Source organism: Rhipicephalus microplus, unplaced genomic scaffold (assembly GCF_043290135.1).
Source record: "Rhipicephalus microplus isolate Deutch F79 unplaced genomic scaffold, USDA_Rmic scaffold_117, whole genome shotgun sequence".
In the NCBI taxonomy this organism is placed as follows: domain Eukaryota; kingdom Metazoa; phylum Arthropoda; class Arachnida; order Ixodida; family Ixodidae; genus Rhipicephalus; species Rhipicephalus microplus.
Window position 1 is genome coordinate 357,501 of NW_027464689.1, and position 12,500 is coordinate 370,000.

A 12,500-nucleotide genomic window follows, 5' to 3' on the forward strand; every position below is an offset into this window, starting at 1 on the left:
CCTGTTGGTTTCTTTTCCTCCGCTTAGTGATATGCTTAAATTCAGCGGGTTGTCTCGCCTGATCTGAGGTCGACAGCGGATACATTCGCTTCCATCAACTTCCTGCACGACCGCGTGCGCTCGCCCTACCAAGTGCGCCCGCAACCCTGTACAGGGCCACTTCTTCACAAGGCTGGCAATCGGCTTCCCCGCTGCACGCGTGCGGCGCACAACCGGTGTGACGTGGAAGTGACGGGACACGTTCGTAAACCCATCGCGAACCGAGTACGACGCCCTACCAAGTGCGCCCGCAACCCTGTACAGGGTCACATCTTCACAAGGCTGGCAAGCGGCATTCCGCTGCGCGCGTGCGTCGTCCGAGCAGTTGCGTGATAAACGACCGTGTCGAAAGCCCAAACACCGCCGAGGCCAGTCGCCGCCGCCGCAAGGGCAGCCACGCAGCCTGGCGAGAGGCATCGTCTCGTGTAGCGTCGCCCCCGCCCCAACTGGAGTGGCCCAGTTTTTTGAACGGGACGGGAACTGCGAAGCACTTAGACCGACGGCGGACTACGACGAGAACGCCTTAAGCTTCGCCAACGTTTCGCCAACTCGTGCGGGAGACTTTTTCCGCTTCGCGGCAAGTCGTCGCGCCGTGCTCTCCGCATCAACCGCGTACGCAGCGAACCGCAAACGTCGGGCGCAGCCTCCTCACCTCCCTGCGCTTTGCGCGCGAACGTTCCCTGTTCGCGCGGCAAAGCCTGGAGGAGGCACGGCCCCGCAGCGTGTTCGAGCGCCCGGTCTACGGGACACCCTGCTTACTTCGAGGGCAACAAGCGCAACGCAAGGCTGCGATCTCGCGCACTTTGCGCACGGCTGGAGAAGCTTTGCTGGCCGGCTTTCGCTCCTCGTGTTTACCGTGCGTTAAAGTTGCGCGTCCGTGGCTCTCGCAGCTCTTGCGCGCCCGGTCGCAGAGAGGAGTACGCAACCTCGACCGCACTTTCCCTGCAGGCTTCCTTCCGACTCGAAGTCCTGCGGCGGTCTCAACGAGGTGCCACATCCTCAATGCAGTCGGTCGCCCCCGTTTCGGTTGGGCTCTGGCACGACGGTCGCCACCGTCTCGCCCTTGAGTGGCCGCTGTTGGCGCTCGCTGTGAGGTGTTCAGCGTGCTGTCCGTGTTGCCGACGCGGTCAAAACGAGTCGACGGCTCACGTTCCCTTGTGCGCCGAAGGCTCTCTTGATATGTGATCCGACCCTCAGACAGACGAAGCCAAGGGAAGACCCAAGGCCGCAATGTGCGTTCAAAGAATCAGTGCTCAGTGTGTCCTGCAATTCACACCAAGTCTCGCAGCTGGCTGCGTTCTTCATCGACCCGAGAACCGAGTGATCCACCGCTTAGAGTCGTGAAAAAGTGTTTGTTCAATTCCGTACAGTCAAAACCAAACGTTTCTGGCACTCGGCCAAACAGTGGCCAAGAAGGGCGCTTTTCAGCGCACGCTTGGACTCCAAAACTCTGCCGCGCCTTTTTCGGCTGCCGCAAATCGAGCAAACGGTGTGTTTCGGACGGCGTTTCGCTTTCGCTACTTGCGAGTGCTTTCGTGGTCCACCCCTCTATAAATACTCGGGAGGCGTCGAAGCCGGTTCTCCAAGCCGGACCCGTAGGTATCGTTGTGTGCTCGCTCTCATTGGCCCGCCTAACCAGAAAATGCCTGCGGTACACCCATTTGGATAAGAGTGCACGCAGATGCGGGCCTCGACGGCTACACATTTCCTCGGGCGGCCGCCTCCCGGCCTCCGTGGAGCGCGGGATGCACGGTCCCATCGACAAGCCTCTCCCGTTTTTACCGTGGCGTCGCGGTTCACCACGGCAGGCGGGTCGGTCTCCTCCGCATAAAAAGGGGGACCCCCGCTTTTTGTTCCACGAAATCGCACAAGCTTTTTTCGCATCCACGGTTTGCCACCGCACACCAAAATGCCGATCCGGCTGCCTACTTTAGCCAACAGGTGGAGCCAGGCGCGCCGTACTTGCGCGGCACTTCCCACGTCCACCGAAGTCGGTGCCAAGGACCACTTTCGGCGCCGGAGCCGCGTACGAGCCTACTCGAGGCGGAAGAACGAAGCCAGCAAGGGCCTGGCCGCAAGTGCGTTCAATTGTCGGGACGTCCAAGTCCCTCGTTCTTCCGTGCTTCCTCTTTCGGCAAGTCGTTGCGGCACCTTCCCAAAGCGCGCAGACCCGCTAATCGCGACGAGCGCGACGTGGCCGTGCCGCCTTTCCCTCGGCAGCAGCAAAACGCCTGGCAACGTCGACGCTCCCCTAACCGCGATCTCGCACCGTGTTTCGTGTGGCGAATTCAAAAGCCGGCCGGCGCTGCTGCAACCATTACGGTCGGTACGCATACGCCGCGGAGGGCGGGACGGTCATCGGAGCGTGCGGTTCCTCCATCGAGTACTGCGCACCTCGGCCGTCGCATCGCCGTGCCATGACCGGCCGCGCGTCAACGCGAACCGGTGCCAGCGAGATCCCTCGCCTGCAAGAACCGACCGGCAGCCTCCGTCACCCGAGGACGCGGAGGCGCTTGCCGCGGACGGCGGGACGGTATGCACTGGTGCACAGCGGACCCGTCACATCGCCAGTTCCTTGACCGACCGCCGACGCTTGTGCCGTTCCTCTCGTACTTGGCAGTCGCCGCGCGATTGTCGGGTCTCGTTCTTGCACGCTCGAACGGTCGGGAGGGCACTCGGCTGGCGTTTCGGGAACGCGCAGCCTCGCCTTCTACCGACGTAACCACGACTCGCCGTTCGCGCTCCGCCGCTCCTGTTTACAGTACTAGGCGGTCCCGCAGCGGTCGGGTCGCGCATTTCGAGCGCTTCGAGCCACGGTGCAGTGGCGGGTCGAAAGCCGACCTATGAGTGCGTTGCGCCGTTTGTACCCGCGTCCGCCACCTGGCCGACCGTCCAAGGTCGCGGTGTTGGCGTCCGCTGGGCGCAACAATTTGTCACGGGGTGCCGCTCCACATTCAGGCAGCCCCGTGGGGAAAAGCCGACCCCGCGTCCAAACGGGGTCAGCGGCAGAAAGTGTCGGGCGCAGACGCAGCTGAGGCGCTCACCCTTCACAATCCGTTAATGATCCTTCCGCAGGTTCACCTACGGAAACCTTGTTACGACTTTTACTTCCTCTAAATGATCAAGTTTGGTCATCTTTCCAACAGACCGGCGCAACCGAAAGGCCGCGCCGGACATCGGTCCGAAGACCTCACTAAATCATTCAATCGGTAGTAGCGACGGGCGGTGTGTACAAAGGGCAGGGACGTAATCAACGCGAGCTTATGACTCGCGCTTACTGGGAATTCCTCGTTCAAGGGGAACAATTGCAAGCCCCTATCCCAATCACGAAAGAAGTTCCACGGGTTACCCAGTCTTTTCAGACAGGGATAAAGACACGCTGCTTCCTTCAGTGTAGCGCGCGTGCGGCCCCGGACATCTAAGGGCATCACAGACCTGTTATTGCTCTGTTTCGTGCGGCTAGGAGCCGCTTGTCCCTCTAAGAAGGTTGTAAGGTGCTGGGAACCCCGCACCTATTTAATAGGCTAGAGTCTCGTTCGTTATCGGAATTAACCAGACAAATCGCTCCACCAACTAAGAACGGCCATGCACCACCATCCACCGAATCAAGAAAGAGCTCTCAATCTGTCAATCCTCCCAGTGTCCGGGCCGGGTAAGTTTTCCCGTGTTGAGTCAAATTAAGCCGCAGGCTCCACTCCTGGTGGTGCCCTTCCGTCAATTCCTTTAAGTTTCAGCTTTGCAACCATACTTCCCCCGGAACCCAAATACTTTGGTTTCCCGGAAGCTGCCCGCCGAGTCATTTGAGTAACTCAGGCGGATCGCTGGTTGGCATCGTTTATGGTCAGAACTAGGGCGGTATCTGATCGCCTTCGAACCTCTGACTTTCGTTCTTGATCAATGAAAACATTCTTGGCAAATGCTTTCGCAGTAGTTCGTCTTGCGACGGTCCAAGAATTTCACCTCTAGCGCCGCAATACGAATGCCCCCGTCCGTCCCTCTTAATCATTACCTCGTATTCCAAAAACCAACAGAACAGAAACGAGGTCTTGTTCTATTATTCCATGCAAGTTTATTCAGGCGACTCGCCTGCGTTGAGCACTCTAATTTTTTCAAAGTAAAAGCACCGGCCATCTCGAGGCACACAATGAAGTGCACCAAGAAAGAACCGGCATGATGTTCAGTCCGAGCCGTCGCATCGGGTAGATGCACTACTCGTCTGGAACTGAGATCCAACTACGAGCTTTTTAACCGCAGCAGCTTTAGTATACGCTATTGGAGCTGGAATTACCGCGGCTGCTGGCACCAGACTTGCCCTCCAATTGATCCTCGTTAAAGGATTTAGAGTGTACTCATTTCAATTACGGGGCCTCAAAAGAGTCCCGTATTGTTATTTTTCGTCACTACCTCCCCGTGCCGGGAGTGGGTAATTTGCGCGCCTGCTGCCTTCCTTGGATGTGGCAGCCGTTTCTCAGGCTCCCTCTCCGGAATCGAACCCTGATTCTCCGTTACCCGTAACAACCATGGTAAGCAAGTAACCTACCATCGAAAGTTGATAAGGCAGACACTTGAAAGAAACGTCGCCGGCTCGTGGCCATGCGATCAGCACAAAGTTATCCAGAGTCACCACACAATACGGGCCGAAACCCGATCGATCTTGGTCTAATAAAAGCACCCGTTACCCAAAGGGCTCCAGGCTCACTGCATGTATTAGCTCTAGAATTGCCACAGTTATCCAAGTAGCAAGAAACGATCTAAGGAACCATAACTGATTTAATGAGCCATTCGCGGTTTCGCCTTATTTCGGCATGTACTTAGACATGCATGGCTTAATCTTTGAGACAAGCATATGATTACTGGCAGGATCAACCAGGTAATCGTTCGACTGCGCGTCCGTCCTCGCCTTCGGCGGGCCGGACGCAGTCTGTGTGCGGCGGAGGCCACCTTCAGGCGCCCCAACACGCTTATTTTGCACTCCGAGATGACGGCGTTCGAGCTCGCTACGGCACAACCTTCCCGAAAGACGAGTGGGAGCCGTGCGGCAAGAAGCACGTTCATGCTCGCTCTTTTTCGTTGCATCGACTCGGTCGCGCCGTGCGGGTTGCCCAAGCCCGCTGCACTGTCGGTGGACCGGCCGGAACTAGCAACGGAGCCGAGACTGCAAAGCCGCCAGACGACGGGTCACGCCCGCGTCTTCGGCGCTTTCGCATCTGAATCGCCCGAGGACGACACGGAACACACCTCGATATCGTGGTAAAACGGCACCGTCCGACAACCAGCCCCTAACGCATCAAGCGGATGAGGCTGCAGACGACTGCCGTGGATTCCCCTGGAGCAGACCCGAGGACACGCTTGACGAGGCCGAAGCCCGCCGCATATCAGACACCCGGTCGCTTTCGCGTACGCCGCTCACGAGAACCCCCACATAATAGCAGCGATAAGTACCCAGACCTCCTTGGGCACTAATACGAGCGTACTCGAGAAAATTTCACCGCGGGTGTGCCCCGAAACGTGTGGCACGTTGAGCGTGCCACAAGTCTACGTCGCTCTCAAACCCGCCGAGGTCGTAGAATTTGCGACCCTACTCACGAAATTCCCACCGAGGATACGGCCGCAAACGTACCGCACCTTGGGTAGGCCACGAGTTTGTGCAACACTACGCTGACGGCACAGCACCGAGGTCGTGCGCGCACGCACGGGAAAATTCCGCCGCGGTTTCTGCCGAAAACGTGAGGCACCACGACTCTCCGCAAGTTCGCGTCGACTGCGAAAGACCGAAGTCGTGAACGACGTGTCCGCTACTCGCCGCCGACACGCTGGACACCAAACGTACAACGACTCGACGGCGTCGTAGAGGCCCACGACGCGGTTTTCCTTAACGACGTCTCGGCGTGGCACCGACAGGTTAGAACGGCCGACCAACGTTCCCTGTCCGCCGTTCGGCTCAGTCGAAGGGCTCGGCGACTTCGGCAACGCTGCGAAGCCGCACGGTGACGCACGCCATGTCCCCATTTTTTTTTTTTCTTTCTGCGTCTGCCGGGGTGCCCCTATAATAGCAGCGATAAGCACCCAGACCGCCGTGGGTCGCTCGCCCCGGCTGACGTGGTTTTTCGTACTCCTGCGGCGGTCGCCGTCAAGCACGTCCAAATACGCTACTTTCGTGGGCGCATTCACGCTCTTTCGCTTCGCCGGAGTGCCAGCACTCACTCTGCCAAAAACGGCGAACATCCGAGCGGCGGTTCCCACTTTTGCGTCGGCGTCGCAAACCCCGCCCCGGCAGACGAGGTTTGCCGTACTCGTGCGACGGTGGCCGGCGGGCACGTCGAAAGACGCCGATATCGTGCGCGAATTGGCGCACCTTGGCTTCACCGGAGTGCCGCCACTGACTCCTCCAAAAACGGCGAAGATCCGAGCGGCGCTTCCCACTTTCGCATCGGCGTCCCGAACTCCGCCCCGGCTGACGCGGTTTACCGTACTCGTGCGACGGTCGCCGGCGAGCACGTGGAAAGACGCCGATATCGTGCCCGAATCGGCTCCGTTCGGCTTCGCCGGAGTGCCAGCACTGGCTCGGCGAAAGACGACGAACATCCGAGCGACGGTTCTCACTATTGCGTACGCGTCGCAAACCCCGCCCCGGCAGACGCACTTTGCCGTACTCGTGCGACGGTCGCCGGCGAGCACGTAGAAAGACGCCGATATCGTGCCGGAATCGGCCCCGTTTGGCTTCGCCGGAGTGCCAGCACTCACTCGGCCACAAACGGCGAACATCCGAGCGGCGGTTCCCACTTAGCCGTCGGCGTCCCGAACTCCGCCCCGCAGACGCGGTTGCCGAGCTCGTGCGACTAGCGACCGCGAAGCCGTCTCGCGACGCCGCTTTCGTGCGCGGCTCCCACTGCGACCTGGGTCACCCGAGGTCGACGAGCAAGAAAGAATGTCGAAAAAAAATTTTTTTTTTTTGCGTCTGCCGGGGTGCCCCTATAATAGCAGCGATAAGCAACCAGACCGCCATGGGTCGCTCGCCCCGGCTGACGTGGTTTTTCGTTTTCCTGCGGTGGTCGTCGTCAAGCACGTCCAAACACGCCACTTTCGTGGGCGCATTCGCGCTCTTTCGCTTCGCCGGAGTGCCAGCACTCACTCTGCCAAAAACGGCGAACATCCTAGTGGCGGTTCCCACTTTTGCGTCGGCGTCGCCAACCCCACCCCGGCATACGCGGTTTGCCGTACTCGTGCGGCGGTGGCCGGCGGGCACGTCGAAAGACACCGATATCGTGCGCGAGTCGATGCTTCTTGGTCTCGCAGGAGGGCCGCCACTCACTCCTGCAAAAACGGCGAAGATCCGAGCGGCGCTTCCCACTTTTTCGTCGGCATCGCAAACCTCGCCCCGGCAGACGCGCTTTGCCGTACTCGTGCGACGGTCGCCGGCGAGCACGTCGAAATACGCCGATATCGTGCCCGAATCGGCCCCGTTTCGCTTCGCCGGAGTGCCAGCACTCACTCGGCCAAAAACGGCGAACATCCGAGCAGCGGTACCCACTTAGCCGTCGGCATCCCGAACTCCGCGCCGGCTGACGCGGTTGCCGAGCTCGTGCGACTAGCGACCGCGAACGCGTCTCGCGACGCCGCTTTCGTGCGCGGCTCCCATTGCGACCTGGGTTACCCGAGCTCGACCAGCAAAAAAGAAAGTCGAAAAAAAAAATTTTTTTTTTTCTGCGTCTGCCGGGGTGCCCCTATAATAGCAGCGATAAGCACCCAGACCGCCGTGGGTCGCTCGCCCCGGCTGACGTGGTTTTTCGTACTCCTGCAGCGGTCGCCGTCAAGCACGTCCAAATACGCCACTTTCGTGGGCGCTTTCGCGCTCTTTCGCGTCGCCGGTGTGCCAGCACTCACTCTGCCAAAAACGGCGAACATCCTAGTGGCGGTTCCCACTTTTGCGTCGGCGTCGCCAACCCCGCCCCGGCATACGCGGTTTGCCGTACTCGTGCGGCGGTGGCCGGCGGGCACGTCGAAAGACACCGATATCGTGCGCGAGTCGATGCTTCTTGGTCTCGCAGGAGGGCCGCCACTCACTCCTGCAAAAACGGCGAAGATCCGAGCGGCGCTTCCCACTTTTTCGTCGGCATCGCAAACCTCGCCCCGGCAGACGCGCTTTGCCGTACTCGTGCGACGGTCGCCGGCGAGCACGTCGAAATACGCCGATATCGTGCCCGAATCGGCCCCGTTTCGCTTCGCCGGAGTGCCAGCACTCACTCGGCCAAAAACGGCGAACATCCGAGCAGCGGTACCCACTTAGCCGTCGGCATCCCGAACTCCGCGCCGGCTGACGCGGTTGCCGAGCTCGTGCGACTAGCGACCGCGAACGCGTCTCGCGACGCCGCTTTCGTGCGCGGCTCCCATTGCGACCTGGGTTACCCGAGCTCGACCAGCAAAAAAGAAGGTCGAAAAAAAATTTTTTTTTCTGCGTCTGCCGGGGTGCCCCTATAATAGCAGCGATAAGCACCCAGACCGCCGTGGGTCGCTCGCCCCGGCTGACGTGGTTTTTCGTACTCCTGCAGCGGTCGCCGTCAAGCACGTCCAAATACGCCACTTTCGTGGGCGCTTTCGCGCTCTTTCGCGTCGCCGGTGTGCCAGCACTCACTCTGCCAAAAACGGCCAACATCCGAGCGGCGGTTCCCACTTTTGCGTCGGCGTCGTAAACCCCGCCCCGGCAGACGCGGTTTGCCCTACTCGTGCGACGGTCGCCGGCGAGCGCGTCGAAAGACGCCGATATCGTGCGCTAATTGGCGCTCCTTGGCTTCTCCGGAGTGCCGCCACTCACTCCTCCAAAAACGGCGAAGATCCGAGCGGCGTTCTCCACTTTCGCATCGGCGTCCCGAACTCCGCCCGGGCTGACGCGGTTTACCGTACTCGTGCGACGGTCGCCGCCGGGCACGTCGAAAGACGCCGATATCGTGCCGTAATCGGCCCCGTTTGGCTTCGCCCGAGTGCCAGCACTCACTCGGCCAAAAACGGCGAACATCCGAGCAGCGTTTCCCACTTTCGCATCGGCGTCCCGAAGCCCGCCCCGGCAGACGCGGTTTGCCCTACTCGAGCGACGGTCGCCGGCGATCACGTCGAAAGGCGCCGAATTCGTGCACGAATCGATGCTTCTTGGTCTCGCAGGAGGGCCGCCACTCACTCCTGCAAAAACGGCGAAGATCCGAGTTGCGCTTCCCACTTTTTCGTCGGCGTCCCGAACTACGCCCCGGCTGACGCGGTTTACCGTACTCGTGCGACGGTCGCCGGCGGGCACTTCAAAATACGCCGATTTCGTGGGCGCATTCACGCTGTTTCGCTTCCCCGGAGTGCCAACACTCACTCTGCCGAAAGCGGCGATCATCCGAGCGGCGGTTCCCACTTTTGCGTCGGCTTCGCAAACGGCGCCCCGGCAGACGCGCTCGTGCGACGTACTCGTGCGACGGTCGCCGGCGAGCACGTCGAAAGACGCCGATATCGTGCTCGAATCGACCCCGTTTCGCTTCGCCGGAGTGCTGCCAGTCACGGCGCAGAAAACGGCGAACAAGTGTTTTTTTTTTTTTCCTAGAATTTGTGTTATAGAAGGCACATTTGATATCGGACGATAATTTTCAACTTTATCACGCGCACCGATTTTCGTGTAGAGGTTTGCAAGTTTATGGGAATTTCTCCACTTGGAATAATGCGATTTAGTAGTACTACGAGAACTTCATGGATGTACTCAAGGGTACGGGGCAAGTCAGTTACGTCAACACCTGCAGATTTTTTACACTTCAAACTGAAAATTGTTGGTTGTGAGTCCTCGTGTGATATTAAAGGCCGATTCGCTAACACATAGAACAAAGAAAGAAAGGAAGAAAAAACGCCCGCGCTCGCTCAAGAAACCTGGGTTCGCAACAAGTGGCAACAACAAGCAACCGAGCGAGTGCGCCAAAACCCGTGGCGGCCGAACAAACGCGAAGTCCCAACCGCGTCAGCCGGGGCGGCACGGGACAGGAAAAATCACTTCAGCCGGGGCGGCGGGGCACCGAATAAACCTCGTCACCTCGTCGCAGGATAAAAGAGGAAACAAAAAGTCTAAACAGCGTCTGCTGGAGCGAATGCGTAATAAAACAACAACAACAACAAAAAAAAACACCCGCGCTCAAGAAGTCTGCAATCCTCACAAAAGGCGACTGTGACCGAGCAGCGTCAGCCGGGGCCGTGCGGAAACGGAAAAACCGCGACTACCGGGGCGTCGAGGCACCGAAAAATCCACTTCAGCCGCGGCGAAAAAAAAAAACAAAAAGAAAGACGGAGGGGGGGGGGGAACCACGTCTGCCGGGGCGAAGGAAAAAAAAAACGCGTCTGCCGGGGCGAGCCCGGGTGCGGCACCACCGGGAAAACTGTGGCAAACAGACATGGCGATCGAGTGAGTGGGCCGCCAGCCAGGCTCAGCCAAAAAGTGCAAAGTCCGAACTGCGTCAGCCGGGGCGGCAAAAACCGCGTCAGCCGGGGCGGCGCAAAAAACCGCGTCTGCCGGGGCGGCACGAAACCGCGTCAGCCGGGGCGGGGCGAAAACTGCGTCAGCCGGGGCGAAAGAAAAAAAAAAACGCGTCTGCCGGGGCAAGCCCGGGTGCGGCACCACCGGGAAAACTGTGGCAAACAGACATGGCGATCGAGTGAGTGGGCCGCCAGCCAGGCACAGCCGAAAAGTGCAAAGTCCGAACCGTGTCAGCCGGGGCGACGCAAAAACTGCGTCAGCCGGGGCGGCGCGAAAACCGCGTCAGCCGGGGCGGCACGAAACCGCGTCAGCCGGGGCGGCGCGAAAACTGCGTCAGCCGGGGCGGCGCGAAAACCTCGTCAGCCGGGGCGAGCGAAAAGGGGGGGGGGGGGGAACCACGTCTGCCGGGGCGAAAGAAAAAAAAAACGCGTCTGCCGGGGCGAGCCCGGGTGCGGCACCACCGGGAAGACTGTGGCAAACAGACATGGCGATCGAGTGAGTGGGCCGCCAGCCAGGCTCAGCCCAAAAAGTGCTAAGTCCGAACTGCGTCAGCCGGGGCGGCAAAAACCGCGTCAGCCGGGGCGGCGCGAAAACCGCGTCTGCCGGGGCGGCGCGAAAACTGCGTCAGCCGGGGCGAGCCCGGGTGCGGCACCACCGGGAAAACTGTGGCTAACAGACATGGCGATCGAGTGAGTGGGCCACCAGCCAGGCTCAGCCAAAAAGTGCCAAGTCCGAACTGCGTCAGCCGGGGCGGCAAAAACCGCGTCAGCCGGGGCGGCGCAAAAAAACCGCGTCTGCCGGGGCGGCACGAAACCGCGTCAGCCGGGGCGGCGCGAAAACTGCGTCAGCCGGGGCGAAAGAAAAAAAAAACGCGTCTGCCGGGGCGAGCCCGGGTGCGGCACCACCGGGAAAACTGTGGCAAACAGACATGGCGATCGAGTGAGTGGGCCGCCAGCCAGGCACAGCCGAAAAGTGCTAAGTCCGAACTGCGTCTGCCGGGGCGGCACGAAACCGCGTCAGCCGGGGCGGCGCGAAAACCGCGTCTGCCGGGGCGGCACGAAACCGCGTCAGCCGGGGCGGCGCGAAAACTGCGTCAGCCGGGGCGAGCCCGGGTGCGGCACCACCGGGAAAACTGTGGCAAACAGACATGGCGATCGAGTGAGTGGGCCGCCAGCCAGGCACAGCCGAAAAGTGCTAAGTCCGAACTGCGTCTGCCGGGGCGGCACGAAACCGCGTCAGCCGGGGCGGCGCGAAAACCGCGTCTGCCGGGGCGGCACGAAACCGCGTCAGCCGGGGCGGCGCGAAAACTGCGTCAGCCGGGGCGAGCCCGGGTGCGGCACCACCGGGAAAACTGTGGCAAACAGACATGGCGATCGAGTGAGTGGGCCGCCAGCCAGGCACAGCCGAAAAGTGCTAAGTCCGAACTGCGTCAGCCGGGGCGGCAAAAACCGCGTCAGCCGGGGCGGCGCAAAAAACCGCGTCTGCCGGGGCGGCACGAAACCGCGTCAGCCGGGGCGGCGCGAAAACTGCGTCAGCCGGGGCGAAAGAAAAAAAAAACGCGTCTGCCGGGGCGAGCCCGGGTGCGGCACCACCGGGAAAACTGTGGCAAACAGACATGGCGATCGAGTGAGTGGGCCGCCAGCCAGGCACAGCCGAAAAGTGCTAAGTCCGAACTGCGTCTGCCGGGGCGGCACGAAACCGCGTCAGCCGGGGCGGCGCGAAAACCGCGTCTGCCGGGGCGGCACGAAACCGCGTCAGCCGGGGCGGCGCGAAAACTGCGTCAGCCGGGGCGAGCCCGGGTGCGGCACCACCGGGAAAACTGTGGCAAACAGACATGGCGATTGAGTGAGTGGGCCGCCAGCCAGGCACAGCCGAAAAGTGCTAAGTCCGAACTGCGTCTGCCGGGGCGGCACGAAACCGCGTCAGCCGGGGCGGCGCGAAAACCGCGTCTGCCGGGGCGGCACGAAAC

General features: G+C 60.9%; 2 non-coding genes across 2 annotated transcripts; both read right to left on the reverse strand.

Moving 5' to 3' along the window:
- Positions 1-1,226: 1,226 nt before the first annotated feature.
- LOC142790668 (5.8S ribosomal RNA) lies at positions 1,227-1,379 on the reverse strand. The gene has a single exon (XR_012889682.1). It is a non-coding gene; the product is annotated as a 5.8S ribosomal RNA (ribosomal RNA).
- Positions 1,380-3,097: 1,718 nt separating this feature from the next.
- On the reverse strand, positions 3,098-4,912 carry LOC142790609 (small subunit ribosomal RNA). The gene has a single exon (XR_012889639.1). It is a non-coding gene; the product is annotated as a small subunit ribosomal RNA (ribosomal RNA).
- Positions 4,913-12,500: the final 7,588 nt, after the last annotated feature.